The 19,463-nt window shown below is 40.1% G+C and overlaps 1 protein-coding gene across 3 annotated transcripts in view; it reads right to left on the bottom strand.

Annotated features, from left to right (window-relative positions):
- Positions 1 to 19,463, bottom strand: part of FBXW7 (F-box and WD repeat domain containing 7) — a 176,765-nt gene that overhangs the window by 37,025 nt on the left and 120,277 nt on the right. The gene's annotated exons all lie outside the window — the stretch shown is intronic.

The raw sequence follows: 19,463 nt of genomic DNA, 5'->3' as shown, positions 1-19,463 counted from the left end.
TCATTCAAGACAGTGCCAGAAGGGATTCTGTGTACTCTGCACATTTAGCAGACGCTTAGCAGACTGACTCCTTTAGAAACATTTCAGAGGGATTTTTGTGTGTTGTCTAATAGGATTGCAGGGTTTTTTCTATCCAGGAAATCAAACATCCTAAGCAGGAGGGGCCAAATCCTTAGCTGTGCAAGATTTACCCTGGACACAGTGAAGATGACTCGAGAAGAATGGTCATGCTTAGTTGTTTTCCCCTTTCTCAAATTTGGACCCACTTAGGCTTTAAACACTCCCCTTCTGCTCGGTAATCTAGTTTGGGCAGCTGCAGCAGCCAGCACTTTGTCTTCTATATTCGACCTATTCATCCAACTACATACTTCATTTAATTTGCCAAATGCTCCCATTCAGGCAAGAATCTGGCCCCACAGAGAGGTACTTCTGCCATCTGCTTTAGACATTTAACTACAGCTTTTCTTAGGACGCCTACATTTAAAAGCCTAAATTCCCATTTACTCAATGAGAAAGGCACATGCTAGAGTGTAACATGTATAAGGTCTCTGAAAAGGAGAAAAACATTCCACGTGACAGCAAGTGTTTAACATGTTTCAAAGAAATTCAGGGTGGGCCTTTCCACTACAAAAAGGCACTACTATCATTGTTAGATCTTTTTCTTTTTGAACTATAATGAAATTAAACATGTGACCCACTGGGATCATAGAAATCCCATGTTCTCATGGTTTCTCCCAGTTTAGTTTGGGCTAGCCAGCAGAACTACGGGCTGCAGATTTGAGATTTATTAGTGTGCATTTTAGTTGCTGAGCTGGAAGTATTTTATGAGTAAATTCCAGATCAGTGGGCAGGGTGAGACAAAGGTTTAGCACACTCACCAGTTTATTTGGCTAAGGAAGTTCAAAGGCACAGTGCAGGATGCACCTATCACACAGGTGTAACTGTGTACAATATACCATTAGTATTGATGCTGCAGAACAAACCTGGAGAAATGAATTTAGGTGCACCAGTTTGTGACCAACAGCTGCTACATTACAGCCATGAGGGAAGAACAAAAGCAACTTGGCTCCCTGGAAGCAGCTCAGATAGAGGAATTTCTGCTCAATTTATTTATAACGTGGGCAGCAAGCTTAGAAAGGTTCACTACTGCATGTTTGCCTCAATACAGCTGAGGAAGAAATTTACACTTATGATCATGTGTAGTTCAAGTGTAGTACAAGCAATACTGGACACTGCAATGTGCACTAACCAGCAGCTTAATGATAAATGACATATTATTATAATGCTGATGAACTTAAGGTTTGGGAGGAAGTAGTGAAAGCAACAGTAACTCTATTAGGGGAGGAAGGATCCAGAGAGGCATTACATTAAGTTGCATGAAGCCTTCCAAAGCTTACTTAAGTGGAGTGGAGAATACATATTATGAAGTATGATAGGTAATACCAAACTGTTTCACTAGCTGTATAATGTTTCTTGGCAAAGCATTTTGAAGACTGCTTTCAAAATGAAATTTCCCACACATGATTATCTGTGATTTCCATGCAAAGTAAGGTACTGTAGTCAAACAAAATTGTAAAAAGACTTTAAGCTTTGTTTCTGCAGGGAAGGAAATGGCATCAGTAGCAACTGAAAAAAATCAATTAATATTTATTTATAAATCCTGATCCTATTAGGATAGCGTGAACTTTGATTAAAAATACCATTTTAAAGGTATATATCTATAGCAGAGATTTCCCATAAACTACTTTCTTAAAATACTTGCTTTTTGAAAAATAGAGCTCTAAATGCATTGTGATAAATTCAAAAGGTGTGCTAGTTAATGGCTGTAAAAAATAGCTTTGAAAAGGATTTAAACATGACGTGTATATAACAGACTTCAGCATTGGATGCTTATAATAAACTTCAAATTATGTTTTAAGAGCAGGGAGATTTCACAGACAGGCTTAATGCAATATGGCATTGCTGTGTCTCCAGCAGAGCAGAACTCCCCTCTGAAGGTCATACATCCTGTCCTCTTTGCTGGTTCCCTGGAGCTGGGCACAGAACTTGCAGCATATGCTCCAATGCTTAGGTTATTTTAAAGGAGTACAGCCAAAGCTGTCATATGCCCATTAATGAAAGGAACAGATCCATGCACTCTTCCTTGGTGATAACACCAGCTTAAAGATGTCCCAGGCTCACCTGCTCATTCCTGTCCCCAAATGGCTCTTGCCCTTAATTCTGCAGGAACAAACATCCGTAGAAACACCCTGTGAACCAGATTCATTAACTGATGCAGGGTAAAGAGAGATGGGTTTAAGTTTTTACCCTTGGGGTTTTGTTTTTTCTTTCTTTCAGAACTAGTTGCTAGTTTCAATTTCTACCACGCTTTCACAAACAGCTGAGCCAGCAGAAGCAAATGAGCAATTCACAGGCAGGGCACAAACTCCTTGAGCCAGCTACACCACTGAGAAAAAGGTATGAGGAACTATGACCTGAGTGTCCCATGCAGAGAGGATAAGCCTATTATTTACACCTAGAGGCACCACTCTTAGCTATAGCTTCATGTGCATTTAAGCCAGCACAGCCACTGGGAAGAAGAAAAAAACAAACAGTTCCTGCACTTGTGGCTGCCCTTGGCCACTAATTTCTATGCTTGCATCACCTTCTCAGGTGCCATCACAGACTTCATTGTATGGCTCTGTGGTCAACTACAGTGGCCACTGACCTTGGGACCTTTTTGCTAGGCTATTTTCCAGCCAGGTCAGATTCCTCATCTCCCTGACTGCACAGCCACACACAAGTGTGCCTGCACAGCAAGAGCTACAGCCCACTCTCTCCTTTTTAACCTCAGAAGAGCTTGAACACTTGCAAAACTACAGCCCTAGGTGAGAAACCCCAAGGAACTGTGGGGTTTGGGCTTTGTCCTCCCAATGCAGAGGACTGTATTATCACCAGAACAATTTATTTGCACAGAAAAATATACTTCAGTCTGACATAAATGGAAATGGACACTCAAAGATTTACCACCAAACAAGTACAGCAAGGTGAACCACAGGCAGGGGGTATAATGCCAGCCTTCTTTAAACAAGTCACGTTGTAACTCCAGGAAGCTTGTCTCATTAGAACTCTATATTATTTCACTGAATAAAACCAACAAAACCAGAACATTTTTCTTCCCAAAGCATTTTTCTTCTTGTTAAAGAAAAAGATAAATGAAAACAAAATATCAGTGCAGCTAAGCTTCCTGTTGCTTTTAATTCCCTGTGACAGTAACCACATGCAAGTTTCCTACCCAGAAATATGTGGTTTGTTTTAAAACTAGCAATATTAGCATATAATAAACATTTTTTTCAGGGTGCATATTCATAAGGAGCAGAGTTAAGGTTGATAATGCAACCTGCACTTTCATATCCTTCACCACTTTCTGTGCAACAGGAACATTATGAGTTGCTTTACTGAGTTGTTTTTACAGAGTATTCTAAGTTTATTCATTTTTCAAAGGAATAAGAAGGTATTACATATAATACATCTTGCAAAACAGTCTCTGATGGCAGCAGATCTTCATAAGAACTGTGTCTCCATTCATTGTGCTCCTATTAAAGTTAACTGTAATCTATTTATTATATCATTAAACTTAATATATTGTGAGATGAATTCTATTTATAGATGCAGTAATAGCTGTGCTAATCACTCAAGTTCACATTGAACCAGGCTGTGCTTCTGAGTCACAGCAGCAGTTGCTTCAGAGACCAAAGGACATTCCTAAATTTCCTGAAGTGATGACCTTGCCTGTTACATGCTGGGGAAGTGGCCCTGCAAGCCTCTGGCTGCCACCCTTGCACTGAGGAGGAAGCTGGCACCACACATCCCATCCCCTTCCCTCCGTGGCCCACTCTTCTCCCGGGCATCCACACACACCACTGAGGGCAAGGGCAGGGGCTGCCACACCACACCAGCAGCAGAGGCCACCTGGGCACAGGGTGTTCTCTTGGCACAACAGGAGGACAGCAGCCACTGCCTGGGGTCTTTTTAAAATAATTGTACTTTATATTCCTGTCATAGTCATTTCACAGAGTATGCATGTGACAATAGTCTATAAAGTCACATGCATAGAGACTGTTCCTAGGCACACAAAGCACAAGCCCTCCTTGCTGATCAATAGATGACAAATATGATACAAACTAAATTAATAGGAATCAGTTCCTTTTCTCAATATTTCAACCAGAGAGCTGAGGTTTTTTGTTTATATTGACAAGAAGGTTTCCAAATTGGAGAAGTGTGCATTTCTGCCTTTGAACACCAACATTCAAACTGTTTTCACTCAAATATAAGCAGGTTGTCAAATCACCTTTGTACAGAAAAAGAAATGTGTGTTTGGACTTGGAAGGCTTACCAAAAATGTCTGTCCTTTGCACTGAATACAAATGGGGGACTGGTATCTACTGCTGTTTTCTTTTAAGTTTTCCTTTTTTTTTTCTTTTTTGAGATAGCTTTATTTTAATTGCCAAGAGAAGTGCTTGTTTATCTGGCATAATCTATACAAATTTATTTACAAAATAGTTTCTGTTGTCATTTGTGGTATGTGAAAATGAGAAGGGGTTAGTTGCGAGTCTTGAGGCTACAGACAGAAGAATTCCTGGAATTAGAGATTAAGCCAGAAGGATTTAGGAAGAATGTAAAGAAAAAACTATTAAAAATGTCAAATCTCTTTTCCTACCTGTTTTACCTAAAGGGGGTAAAAGGTTACAAAACCAAGCATTCAAAAGAATTTGAAATTACAGGAATGAGATGCTTTTACTACAAAAGAGCTGCTTAACAAGATAGCCTGTGCATGGTACATACTAAATAAGAGAGATTCTGTGGAAAGTGTTTGAGGTTGTGATTTACTATACATTGTTATCCACCTGTGCACATGCATCAAGTTGGCAAAGGAAACATTCCAATGTTTAGGCATGGCATCCTGGCATCCATTTTATAGCATCAAGGGAATTCACCCCATCATGTGGCAATGCATTGACTCCCTGTCCAGTGTGGCAGGCAGGAACACAGCTTGAGCCCCCAGGTGACACCCTACCACAGTGAGGAACAGCAGGATGCCACCTTTGGTGCAAAAGCTTAGAGGAAGGTGAAACGTGATGTGCCAGGGCAGTTTGCTGGTAACAGAAGTGTAGGATCCTTGAGACTCAGCTTTGCAGAGGTGATTGTTCTGTTGAATGTATATTAATTTCCTGGGCTCTCTCCATCTTTTCCTTCTCCTTGTTTCTCTGTAAGCATCATCCCCAATGTCCATTCTCTTGCTCTGTGCTTCCTGTATCAATATCCTGGCCAGTATTTCCCCCGTAGTTTGGCCCATCCTGCTGTCTCCACAACATGACAGTCTAACAAGACTTACTGTCCCACGTTATAACTCCTTTCCTTTCCCTTCCCATTCTCAACCACATTTTCTCCCTCCCTGGAATTCAGGACAAGCATTTTTCCATACAATGTTCAACCATCTACAAGGCAGGGGACATCTGGACTGTAGGACACAAAATCATATAAAGGCCTGGGTTGGAAGGGACCTTCAAGATCTTTTAGTTCCAACCTCCCCCACTTTGGTCTTTGATGCCACCCACTAGACCAGGTTCTTCATGGCCTCATCCAACCTGGCCTTGAACAATTCCAGATTTGGGGCATCCATAAGTTCTCTGAGCAACCCTCAGTGCCTCCCCAGCCCCCGGGTAAAGAATTTCTTCCAAACATCTAACTTAAACCTCTCTTCTTTCAGTTTAAAACTGTTCCCCCTTGTTCTGTCACTACCTGCCTGTATAAAAAGTGACTCTCCCTCGTTTTTATAAGCCTTCTTGAGGAACTGAAAGGCCACAGTGATGTGTCCCTGGAGTCTTCTCATCTCCAGGCTGAACAACCCCAGCTCTCTCAGCCTGTCTTCACTGAAGTGCTTCAGTCCCCCGAAATGCTTCTCCTTTGCTTTGTCTAATACCTGCACCAGCAAGTTATGTGGAGAATATTTGGTGTTTTCTCTGCCATCCTTGCCCACATCTGCAGAGCAGCAGGAAGCAGCCACTAGAGGGAAGATGCAGTTCTGCCAACATTGCCTTTGGCTACAGAATGCTTGGTGAGTCCCAGGTCAGTCAGGTCAGTCTGATCAGCACTATGACTGGTAGGACACAGACTCCTTGCAGCCCAGAGTGTCTCTGGTACATGAAAATGGTAATTTTCCCATGACACACACTCTGCCTTAGCATTAAGCAGCAGTGGTGGTTATAAAAGGGAAAATTGCACATTCTACCTGCTTGATCCAGCTTCCTTTCCTCACCCAAGCCATGCCTATGGTAGAGCACAGAGAAGAGGATTTACTCCTTTTCCATGAGCCCTCATGATTTATTGCCATGACAACTCACCCCTCTCTGGAGTCCTGGGGGAGCCCTGTGAGCTGGTTCCTCCTGAGTACATTCTTCCTGCAGTGGAGGATGGATGCCAAACCTTTGCAGAGCAGAAAGGAATGCCAGGCATCCCGGGGTCACACCAGATGCTTTGAAGGCTTGCTAACCCACTGTCATTAACCTTATGCTGTGCAATTGCATGTCAAAATGGGCTACAGGCAGAGCAAGGAGGCCAGCAAACCTGCCCCAACTAAAAACACTCTTCCCTGAACAGGTGCTTCCAGTCTAGAAACCACACAGCATGCTTGCCTGCCTCTACAAGAGACACAGCCCTGCATAACTTCAGGTAACCAGTCCCTCATCCAGACGAGAGGGATGGCAATTGCTAGTAATTTTTTTTTACACTGAATTTAACTTCACCAGAACTACTTTTCATAACAGATGTTTCATAGAATTCAAGAAGTATGAAATAGGTGGCACATTTTACAGTGTTTCACAGAGATATTTTCAGTGCTACCTGCAGAAAACCTAAGAACCAAGCATAAAAAAGGAAAACTACCCTACCTGTCCACTGTTATGTCTAAGCTTCTTTTGGGAAGGCATTTTGTTAAATAAAACTTATGCTTCCTTTATAAAGCTATAATATTTATACTTGAATTTAAAAAAACTACAAGTTAAAAACCCCTGTTTCTACCTTCAAGGAAAACTGCATGTTGCAACATTCACATAACCTCAGACATCACATATTTAACCATTTCTCTAAAAATTTCTCAACTGCCAGATCAGTGTAATGGAACTGATGTGCTCCCTAAACCAATCCATTCACTGTGGGTTAAATAGCAAGACAGTTAATGAAACTCCTGGGTTTTGAAGCTTTATTTATAGACTGGATGGAGTAAATAAAAGATTTTGAAATTTTTTTGTTTGCTGTTCCATTCACTCATAACCACAAAATTAGATGGCAACCATGGTTTTGAAGTTTGAAAGTTTATGGAGACTCAGTATTTCACAAATCCAATTATTTGAGGAAATGCAGTCCTTCTAATGTTACTGATTTATGAATTAAATGCCAAGGAATAGTCCATGTCACCAATGTGGTTGGTTGCACAGGGAAGTATCTTTAAACTATTTTAAAATAAGAGGAAAAAAATGCAGAATATTGCAAACTATTATTTGAAATTAGCACACTGGAAGACAGATTTAAGATTCTGTAATAAAGCCTGTGCAAATATATGTCCTAGTTCCTATTCCTTTTATTTTGCTGAAAGCAACTACTAAAGCTTGTTATTAGCTATAACATTGCTTAAGCAATGCCAGCAATGTTCTGACAAATCTCTAGGGATTTTTTTTACCCACTTTCCTTTTATTACCATACTCCATCTCTAATATTCAATCAGTGCCAAACTGGTTTATGCATGCCAATCTTTCTCACAGAAAAATATCCTGCTGTATGTCATAGGCCTGCTGATGTGTCAGGGAGAGACTGAATGGAAGTGGGAAAGGGAAGCAGGAGGGAGGAGGATGAGAGCACCAGCCTGCAGTCTGGTATTTAGCAGAAGTCTCATTTTTTTGATCAGAAAGTTGGCAAAAAATCAAAGTGCAGACTAGCGTTAGTTAGGTCCCTTTTAATTTAACCTTCGACACAAGCTTCACACATCATGAGGACTCTTCCCTTTAGTCTAATTTCAGACACAGAACAAACTTGTGCCTTGAAAACTGGCCAGTCCTGAATCCCCATTTTGCTACCTACCTTCAACAAAACATGCTACGAGCCACTGACCAGATCATTCACTGATGAACCTAAATTTCAATTTCTGTGCAGTTATTTTAACACAGCTGAATTTCCCCACTGGGACAAGATTGTACAATGTTCACTTTTGTCCCTTGTAAAATCATAGACAATGTTTAGGAATGTTTGATTAAAAAGAAAATTCTGGGAAGAACTCATTTGCTGCTTGTGTAAATATAGTTCCTCATTAAAATTTGATAACAACAGTCTTAATGGAATACTACAACCTCATTCATGCTTTTGAATAAAGTGATTTAAATTGGCATGAACACAGTTTAAATACACTTCTTCCCAGCTAACTGTTGGCAGCTTTTTAATGGCCTGCAGGGACAGGTATGACTCATGCCTGCTCTTCAAAAACTTTTTTAAAATGCAGATTTTTTTCCACTGGTCTATTGTGCTTTACAAGTAAACTGAAAGAGACTAAAATTAGAAGGCAGACCACTACCACCAGAGGGATTAGGAACTCCTATGCTATGCTGATTCCAAAAGCTGAATTGGTTGACCTGTACTAGGGACTCTTTTATTTTGGTTCCTACTACATTGCTGGCAAACTTCATCCAAAGTCTCTCCTGGTTACAAATGATTTTAATTCCCTGTGTTTAGGAACAGCGGGTGGTCTCTGGATTCGCATGCAACATTGCACTGAGCAACCCTCATCCTCTGCTATGTAAAACTGAATAAAGTGAAGGTATTGCCCCTAAGTAAGCCAGCATGAGAACACTACCTGGCACAAGTCATATGGCAAAGCTCTGGGGTTTTTAAAACAACTGCTGCAACAGTTGTTTTAAAACAGTTTTCTTGTGCCTTATGCACAATATGCTCATATTTACTGATTCTGATTAATACAAAGTTTGGTGGACAGCTACTTTAAGAAGGGAATCCAACAGTCTCAAGTTTAGACTGAGCAATCAACCTGTCAGGGAAAAGACAGCAGAGGATACCAACCATCCCCATAATTCAGGCATTTTAGGCAGTGCAGACTAGTGGGTTAAAAGCTAAAACAACAAGGTACATTTCAACTCAAGATAGGGATGTCAGCCTCCTTATCAGCACAGTCCTTCAAAGAGCCCTCTGAAATTATCTTCCTTTGAGACAGAGAAGCCCCACATCTGTGGCAAGATGTGTGGGCTACTCAGTCCTGAAGAGCACAAGAGGTGCTCTCAGAGTAGTATCCTGTTAACCAGAAAATCTGAACAAGCTTTGTACTTCTTTATGCAAAGTACCTAGGGAAAAAATGTTAAGTACTTGATTTGCTGTATCACAGAGGAAAGTTAAATGTGACTCAGCAGGTGAACATACCGAGAAGCAAGAACAGTAACACTAACTGGGCTTTGTTCACTTTCCTGTTCATGGTAGCTGGTTACATTACCATATTATGTGCATCTACTTTAGGAATGGTGGGATTTTGCTTTTACAGCAGGTAGACAGCTGGCAGTTTTGTGTGGCCCTCTGAAAGGAGCTATAGAAACGTGACTAGTAAGCTGGGTTAGCTGTTCAGTATTCCAGGCTAAATGGGAAAAAGATAAAAGAGGAAGACTCAGCCAGAGTCTGCATTGATCTAAGGCATGGGTCAACAGTTCCAAGACACAGAAAATCCAACTCATTTCCCATTTCCAATTTCCAAGGGACATCTATTACAATCTAAAAGGTATCTGTTTTGAAGAGTTGTGATACTAACATTGTTTTCTAAGCAGAGGCACTATACACTGAGGTTAAAGAGATGGCTGTACCAAAAGAAATCTCATCTCAGAATTTTAAAAAAAGTGTGAGAAACAATCATAATGCCCCCTTCACCTCCACAAAAACTATACTCTTTTGTTGCAATAGAAAATGGAACTCTTAACTTAAAAATTTAGCAGATGCCCATGAATGAGAATGGGGACGGATACCAGGATAAGGAGCTGTCATGAAGGCTGTGAAAACAACCAGCATACCAAATCCAACTCTCCTGATCTTTTGGAAGGGCATTTTCTATAGCTGCAACTGGCAGTTAATGTTTTTCTGGTTTTATATCTACCTAAATATATAAATAAGCAATCAAAGTGTCTTCAGGTCCTGAGGAGAATTTGTGCTCAAGGGTATGTGACACCTAGAGAGATCCCAAGGAGTGGTTCATATACCCTTCATCTTTTCTCACTACTGAGGTACTGAGTTAGCCCTCAATGAAGCAGGATGTGCAACTGGTCTCCAAACAAGACCCCACCATGCAAGACCCCACCAGCCAGCTGATGGTATCAACAAGACAGTCAAAGGCTGCTGCAGTCATGTCTAGCTGTCACATATCCAACTTACATTTTCTAACAAAAGTTTGATCAATAACACCTAGATCTGAAAAAATCTGGTCCCGCCCAAACAAAAACGCTCAGTCTAAAATAAATTACTAACTAATATCTTCCATAAAACACAAGAATTTCAGGAAGGTAAATTAACAATTTTATGCCCCTGACAGGTCTTTCTAAACCTTCTACAAGTTCTTCCAACTTTTCATTTCCCTGAAACAAAACCACAGTTCTCACAAATATTCTGGAAGAACAGACAACTAAGAAAAAATTTTCCAGTGCTCAGATGTTAAGACTCTCTCCCAGCAGCATTAGTGTCTTCAAAATGTTTTTAAATGAAAGGGAAAACAGAAGTAGCTTGCAGTAGTTTCCAAATAATGCAGTTATACTTCGTTTTATCTGTATGGATGCCATCATGGAATTGCACTATTCCTTTAGGGGCCTTTGGGAATGAGGGGGAAATATTATCTTGATCTGCATTAAACCAGTAACTGAATTGAGTATATTTGCTTCTTCATGTAAAGCTAATTTCAAGAAGCTCCTAATTTGTTAGCACTTTTTAGAGTGATCTTGAAGCTGGAAAGGAAAGGAAGAGACAGCTCAATGTATTTAACAAAGGTTTGTCAAATAACATCAATATTCCTCATAATAAGATTGCCCTTTAAAGTAAGAACTACTCAGGACATGGTAAAGACCCCAGCTCAAAGGGACCCAATGGAGCAAGGGGCTCACAAGCTGAGGGCTTAACCCAGAGGTGAATCACACTAAAAGCCTGGCTAGGAATCAAGACTGCTTCTTTATGTTGCCATTCCCACCTTTTGGTTATAAACTAACTCTGGGGCCATGGCTGGGAACACCAAGTCTGCAAGAACACACTCTCCACATCAATGCCTCTGTGCAGAGCAGAGAGGATGACTTTAGACAAGATCTGTAGAAAACCACAGTTGACAAGGAAATAAATCTTTAGGAAGAGGAGGATACTGTGTTTTTACCACTTCAAATCCCATTTTCAAATACATGTGAAGATGATCACTGATAACCAAACATGCTTTACATCAAGAACAGTTCTAGATCAGAGGCCCATTTGCTCCAGAAGCATTCCTCATGCCTACTGCTAACTTCTCCAAAGGAAATGCCCACACCTCTCTACAGACATTCTCCACTGTAAGACAGCATGCCTTCCATAAGCTTTTCTGAAACAACTTGTCAAAACCAGCTCTCAAAATGGCAAGCCATGGGCATACTCTCTGCTGGATATAGCTGTACCAGAAGAGATTACTCTCCCCTCCTTAACAGATTTCAGTCCATGAGCTAAATTGGCTTATACAACTATATATAGAAGTAGATCTTTGGCAATAAATGCATGTTTTTCCCCTTAAACAGGCTAAGAAGTGATGACATGAGCAGCTTAAGTGGCAGATCTGAAGCAGCAGAAGTATGCTGGCAGGATGCATGACAAATACCTGCAAGTAGCCCAAAGGGTGGCAGCTTATCCAGCCAACTTAGCCGAGCTGGAAGATGACATGTTCACAGTACCAACTGGTCACAGTCACAGAAGCCAAGATATGTTGGATTCCCCATCAGCAGGATAAGTGTGCTGAATTCACTGGGGCCTCATGGTACTGCCAGGATTTGACCCAACATCTTATAAGCCCGTATTACTGCTGCTTTAATCATTAAAGCCTCCCAAATCCAATACGTGCAAAGAGTGGCACATCTGACTTCAAAAGCAGCTTTCTTTGAGAAATTCTAGAGGCAAATTACTTAATCCAACATCAAGATATCTGTCATGAAATTCAGTTGTGCTTGCTATCCACTGTTGCAGTTACAAGACCTTCACCCTGTACTGGCAGTCCCAGCTCATTCACACATATACACACTAAAACCCCCTGTTGTCTGATGGGACACGCCAAGTCATCTGTTCCATGTATGTTTTCAATAAACAGATACACAAACAGCATTGCTAAAATACATTTCAATTATTCAGTTCAAAAGACACTTAGTTGAAACCATCCTTTGGTTGAATTTATGTTTTTCTTTTTTTAAAAAAGAATCCTGACTTCTGTTTCTAGTGTTGCTACATGTGACTTTGCGCAACACCTGAGCCCTGTGAAGGGAAAACTGTAGTAACATACACAGAGGATAGATATGCCAGGGGTCTAAGTTCTGCTGAGAATTACATATTAACAAATATACATGGGGTCAGCTTGCAGACAGCTAACAGCAGCAGCTGCTTGAAGGCTTGGATTCATGGCCCCTTGCTTTCTCAGTGTATGAGACAGGCTGGAGAAGCAGCGAGAAACAGCAGCAAGAGGTTTAATACTACTAGCAGATAAAGCATAAGCGTTTCAGAAACCCTTGATTACATGCTCTGAAGCCCACTCCACAATGATTCCCTTACTATCAGTCAGGACAACTAAATTAAATCACACTTTCATTCTGCAGGCGTAAAATAAGACATCAGCAAAATAAACTCTAGCAACTTTTTAGTGATGTATTTTGGAGGTGGTTTTGGCTTCATCAGATGGAAAGACCTTCCAGTGAAATCATTCTGCTCAGATATTACTCATAAAATGTATTTGCAGTCAAAAGCTTCAACTTCAAAACCAACTGACTTTTATTAATGAGGGTGTGTTCTCCTAAACCCATTGATGAAATACCTAAAATATCTTCAAATCACACATTTCTTTCACCAGTTTCCACAGACCTCGTACTGCCACACCAATTCACGAGACAATTTTATTACAGAGCCCTTGTTCCTGCTGCAGAGATGATGGCAGAGCCTCCCTAGGACTGTGACTGCCCTCCAGGCTGACACAGCTCTGGGGCACCAGTGGAAGCAGTGCCCACTCAGTGGGTGACAGGCTTTGCCTGTCATCTGTCACTCATCCTTTCCCCACAGCCCCCTGTACCCACCTGCAAATCCCCTCTGGTACAAACAGCCCAACCTAATCCACTCCAACCAACCAGCCGGGTTGGCAGAGCCCTACTATTTAAAATAGGGCATTTTTGACATTTTGACAAACAACATTGCCAGCAGCTTTCAGAGGGCATTTCCCTTAAACAGAAGGGTTGCTTACCTGAGCTCACCTGGGCAAACAATCTATAAGGATTGCAGTGGTGTAAACTGAACTCCTGGATTTTGCAGACACGTGGCTGTGGATCGCTAGCATATTCCTCCTATAGTCTGCCATGGGAGCAGAGTACTTAGGAACAGCGGGATAAAATAATTTCTTAAATTGCTGCAGCTTCTTGCTAAGACTGAACTCTTTGCCAACAAAGTGCTCTTTACCCACCTTAACTGTGACCAAGTGAAGGATTTGGTTAGCAGAGAAATAGCAGCTAAAATTGGAATTTTCCAAGCCACAAGATTTAAAGCAAAGCTACTACACAAGACATCATCACTTCTGTGGAAAGTACTCTGGCAGATGCAACAATGCCCACTTTTTTGTCAAACCAGAAAATCTCTTTATGCTATCATGAAGGCATAGTCATCATCCCCATGATTTGCTTGTAAGTGTAAGCTCTCACAGATGACAATACCCACCTCAAAAAAAAAAAAAAAACAACCCCAAAAGACTTTGACAAAGCCTAATCTGTTTACAGAAGTAGAGACCATCTACTAACCAACCTGAAGGACACTTTTAAAGGCTGTATCTGCAAGCTCTTTAAGAAATCCACTCATGTACAGAAATCTGCAATATAAAAAAAAAATCCTGGGAGGGAAAGTTCAAATATGTAAAAAAGTACAAAGTCAAAGAGAGTACAAAGAGTTTGCAACCTTCTCTCTTTGTGGCTTTTAAAAAAAACTTCTGTTTGAATACCTGATTTTTTTTCCTTTTTTCAGCTCACTGGTAAATAAACAGAACAGGCAATTCCTTTCCCACCTATTTCAGCAAAGTCCTCATAGCAAACTATTTTTTTGTTTGTTGCAGCAGTTGCAAGAGGTGAAAAGTTATTACTCAGTGAACCTAGTGGATTTATTTAAAAATTCTTTTATCATAAAACTATGTTTTTCTTTAAACATGATAGACTTCTTTTGAGATTAGAAAGCTTCTCTCTTCCCATAAACAATTTTCCTTCCATTTTAGCTGAGTTTCTTGTGCCAAGATGTTTGAAAAAGGCAACTTACACAAATATTTATACGTAAAATCCTCATGATAGAAAATACAAAATTAACTTTAGAAACGAAAGTGAGTTTCTTTATAATGAGTCCAGAATTTAATGCTAGCATTTAAAACATATAAAAGAACATTACCACAGAGAAATATAACACCACATCTACCTCAAATGTCAGAGAGTTAACTTTTCTTGTATGTTTGGAAAAGAAATCAAAAGAAAACAGTAGGAAAATATATTAGCTTTGCTTTTGAGAGTTGAGAGTAAAGAACTTCTTCATTTTTGTTAACCTGTGTCATATCAAAATTCAGCCATTATAATTTATGTCCTTTTAGAGTTCCAAAAATGAATGGGAACCGTACTCTCAGAACAGCAGAAGCCATAAAGACAACACAACAAAGAACTGAGAATGTGATGGAACAAGTAATGAGAGCGTAAATCTGAAGTTCAGTGCTTCTCTCCATTATCAGTGCATGGTAATTTTATGCTATTTTCTGCTGAGGCTCCTTTGAACAGAACATTGAAGAGTGATTACATGTCCAAACTTTAATAAAATGTCAAAATCCACTGTTTCATTGTATCTGCAATCGTGATGGATTCCTCCTACACATGGGATAAGAAAGGATAGAATTTTGTATTCATGGTGCTCCAAGCACTATGCTTTAAGTTGGGGCTTGATGTAAATCAGTTATTTGCCAACCAGAAAGTCATTATTATAACCTCACATTTTAATTAAAAAGGCATTTTTGCTTTTAAAAATATGGCTTCAGATCTTGAATACGCTTCTAGAAAATAAAGATTTTTAAAAATTCAGTGGCTCTCACCACAAAACAAATCCATGGCCAACATTAGATGTCACCACTACAAGGGGTACAGAGGACAGCAGACTGGGTTCTTCCCTGTAGTTTAAACTCTGCTTAAATGAAAATAGGAGAAAATACCTCCCTTTTGGGAAAAGAAACGGCAAAATCTCTGGTTTGGCCTCAAAACTTCTACCCTTTACAGGCCAAAGCTCATGCCTCCAAGCTCTGAGGTCTGTCCAATACCAATGGAAAAAACAGCCATAGGCGACTGGGGTGGTCCTGCTTCCACCTTCCTTCCTCAGGTGGTGTTGTCAATGCCAGATGGAAGATGAAAACTGCAGGCAAACCAGACTTGGCACCAAAGACACATTTGTCCTCCTCGCTGGAACTCCCACCATGTGGCAGTTTCTACAGTCAAGGTTAACTATATCCTAAGCTGCAGGCTAAAATTCCCCCACTTATTTTTCTTAGCACAGATATCTTCAGACAAAACAGAACCAAACTTTTACTACTGACTTCTCTCTGTATTTTGGACAGACCCTCTTTTTACAATGAGACTGCATGTGAAAACTTGTTACTCAAAAGAAATTCCTTTTTTACTCATCCTACTGTCTACAGATGGTGACAAAAGAAAAGTAGTTCTACCTACCTACCATAGAAAAAGGAATCACTCTTTGAGTTTCAACAACCAAAAGCATCGTAAAGATTGTACACAGTCTATGCAGTTCCCCTTGTAGAGGGAACATATCAAAGAGAAGATATCTATCAAGAATGCACAGTGAAATGTTGACAGCCAATCCAATGGTATTTAGTCAGCTTTTGCACACTGGCTGTTGCAGAGCTGAAAAGCAAATCTTACCACAACCTTCTTGCCGGGAGATTTAGCTCTCCTATGAGCTGGGCTTTGATGCGTCAGAGAGGAAAGGATAATTGCTGTATTTTCTTTGGAAACAATGCAATAGTGATTGTGAGACATACTTGTCTGAATTAGTTGTATAATACCAAGTCTCATAAGAGACACTCTGAACTTATAAAGCTTGCCTGGCAGTGATAGGAGCTATTAAGGGCTCTGCTTTAATGGATAAGAAACATGACAACTCCCACAGAGAATCAACTGGTGCTGTGCTGGAAGGACTGAAAATGCAGTCCTACTGCACTGGTCCTCACAGAGAGAAAAACGAACACATGGTTCACATTAAGATCTCCAAAAGTGTCCATCCTGAATTTTGTTGAGAAATACATGAGTGAAGAACTTTGACTTCTTACATCCCTTCTGAAAGAATTTACTGCAATTAAATTAAGCTTTTTTTGTATTCCCCAAATGTAGGTCAAAGAGCATTTGCAGGTCCAAATGTTAATCATCATTTTGAATCTGACGGCACTGAAAAGAACCTTGAAATAACAGATCTGATTGGTGAGGCAGAAACATGAAGCTGGTTTGCCACCATATTAATCAGCCTAAGTAGAAGTTGTCTGTGTTAGTCCTGCTCTGAAAAATGACATATTGCACCTAGATTATTGCCAGCTTTGTGAGACAGTTCTCTCTCAAATCCTGACAAGTATTATAATAATAATAATAATAATAATAATCATCATCATCATCATCATCATCATCATCATCATCATCATCTCATTGCTGCCCCTTGCCCATTCCCTCAACATAAAGAGGTTGACCAGCAGCCTATTGAGTGAATTACCAGGGAGGATGGGTACCCGCAGACCAGGTGTCACCCCAGAATTAAATTTCTGCCTGGTGAACCATGCTGTCTGATGTACATTTCTCATCTGATTTAGAGTGCACTCTGCAACAGGAAATTTCTGTTACCAAGAGGAAGGTGACTGTCTTTCTGCCTTGGAAATAATTGAACGCATGATAGCTATTACTTACAAATTCCTCATCAGATGATGTTTTCAGCTAAGCAGAATAAATTTATTAGCCACAGTTTCAAGACCTCAGGGTCTCCCTGTGTTGCAGCCAATGGAGGCTGTACTCTCACTCTTCCTGGTACACAGTGCCCAAACTCCCATGGACCAGAATAAGTGCTTTCCATTATTCACAGCTGACATCCATCATAATAATTTGTCTGTCTATTTCACAAATGGGGGACATCTTTGTATTTCTCATATTGTCTTCAGAGGGGATAGGGTATTTGTTTCTCTGCAATTCCTATTTTGAATTAAGGCCATTTTCAATTCTTTTATCGACACTATTCTCAGAGAACAACTCATTCCTCGTGGTTTTCTTTTTCAGTGCAGGCCTTCTGGCTGACTTCTTTGACACTGTATATCCACCCCACTTACTGGAAAGCATGATAGGCTGAAAAAATGCACCCATTTGCTTCAGCTTTCCATTCATACATGTCCAAAACTAATGTGAATCAGGACTTTCTTCCCTCCCAAAACCAAATGCAGGATGCAGCAACAGAGGTGACTTTAACAGTCACTAGTGACAAACACAGTAAGAGAACAGTGGATGGGCTGGGATTATCCTAGAAGACTTCCTAAAGAGACTTTATAGCACCATGCTGTATAATTCCATTCTGTATTTTTACATAAGGTCCTTGGTAACCTGAACATACTTCCAGGAATCACTTAAGATCTGAAGCAAGATAAAAATACAGCACTTGTGATTTCTGCTCAGCTTTACATAATATATTTACAGGATCACATCCAAGAAGTTTATTTAAACAAACTTATGGACAGCTACTTGGTGACTCAATGAGCGAAACTGCAGAGTGGCACCAATGTAAAACTGGAGAAGAGCATATGTTAGCAAAGTGAATTACTGCAAGGCTGGTGAATAAAGCTACTAACCACCTTCCTTCAGGACTTTATGCTGTTGCAGGGTTTTCCACCTGCCATACACCTTGTAATGCTTGTGTTTCAACAATACACATGAAGGGCCAACACCACAACAATTTCCTAATTATTTTAATTTGCCTCATTTTTTGGAGAAGGTTTCCTAATTAATATTAAGCATCAAAAATGCTTCCTCTTGAAGCTTCACTGAGCTCTTGAATTTAAAGTACAGCTGTTAAAACAGGCTCCAGGGATACAGGACTGATGTTTTTTTTTTCTTTTTTTAAACTGGATAACTTCACTGGTTTGGATTATTTGTCCAAAACTCAACACTGAAGGCTTCTCAGCAAAGTCCTACAAAGCAGAAATATTCCCAAGAGAAAAACTGAGCTAAAAGCCTGGCTTTTTCTAGGGAAGCAGAAAATTTTTTCTCAAAAGCAAAAAACTTCAGGAGGACATTCTCTGTTGTCAGTAACTGACAATTAGGTTTTGCCCATGGGTTGCAAACACAATGAAGCATCCAGCACAGGAGATCCAGGACCCCATCATGACAAAGACAGAACCACAATATCTCTGAACACTGTGAAGTTTCAGTAATTTCCATCCTTTCTCTGAAAATTGTCTTTGATGTATTCTCATTGCCAGTCAGTTGCTTCAGATGTTGATTGCTCATTACACTGATTTCTCCACTGTTTCCAGTTCACTGAAGGTTTTATCGTGAACTTTTCCGAAACAAATCAGTATAAAATATCTTTAGTGGGATGAGGTTTTGGATGGAGCATAATTCTGTTTCATCCACAGTGGTGCCTGCTCTCTGTCTGCTTATTAGCAAAGTTTCTTGTAGCTTTTACTGCATCTATTACCTTAGATCCTACCACAAAACTCACGTGTAGACAGTGTAACAGGCAAAGGCAGAGAGCTGGAGATCTCTGAGTCCATTCAAAGCTGGGCATCTGTTCTGAGCACCAAACTTTTACTAGCCATTAGGTAACACTTTAGTCTTTGCATGCATTATTTTTAAATAATGTGGAGAATACAAACAATATACCTATAAAAATTACAATGGAAAGGAATTCTGTACATTTTTCAAAATATTTAGGGTAGAAACATACAAACGGTTTTCAGAGGTAGTTCTCAGACTGTAGAATGTAATTTGCTTTTCACAAATCCCAGTCATTTGAGATTCCCTGCCACAAAGATGGTAGGGAATCTCCCATAGATCTGGGAGATTTTAACTTTTACCATGAATTTAATAATTTTGTGTTTAATATGAAAAACTTATGTATGCACTCTGACTTCTTTTACA

Source organism: Melospiza melodia, chromosome 5 (genome assembly GCF_035770615.1).
Source record: "Melospiza melodia melodia isolate bMelMel2 chromosome 5, bMelMel2.pri, whole genome shotgun sequence".
In the NCBI taxonomy this organism is placed as follows: Eukaryota; Metazoa; Chordata; class Aves; order Passeriformes; family Passerellidae; genus Melospiza; species Melospiza melodia.
The sequence above is the reverse complement of the archived record's forward strand: the minus strand, read 5'-3'. Positions and strand labels throughout refer to the sequence as shown.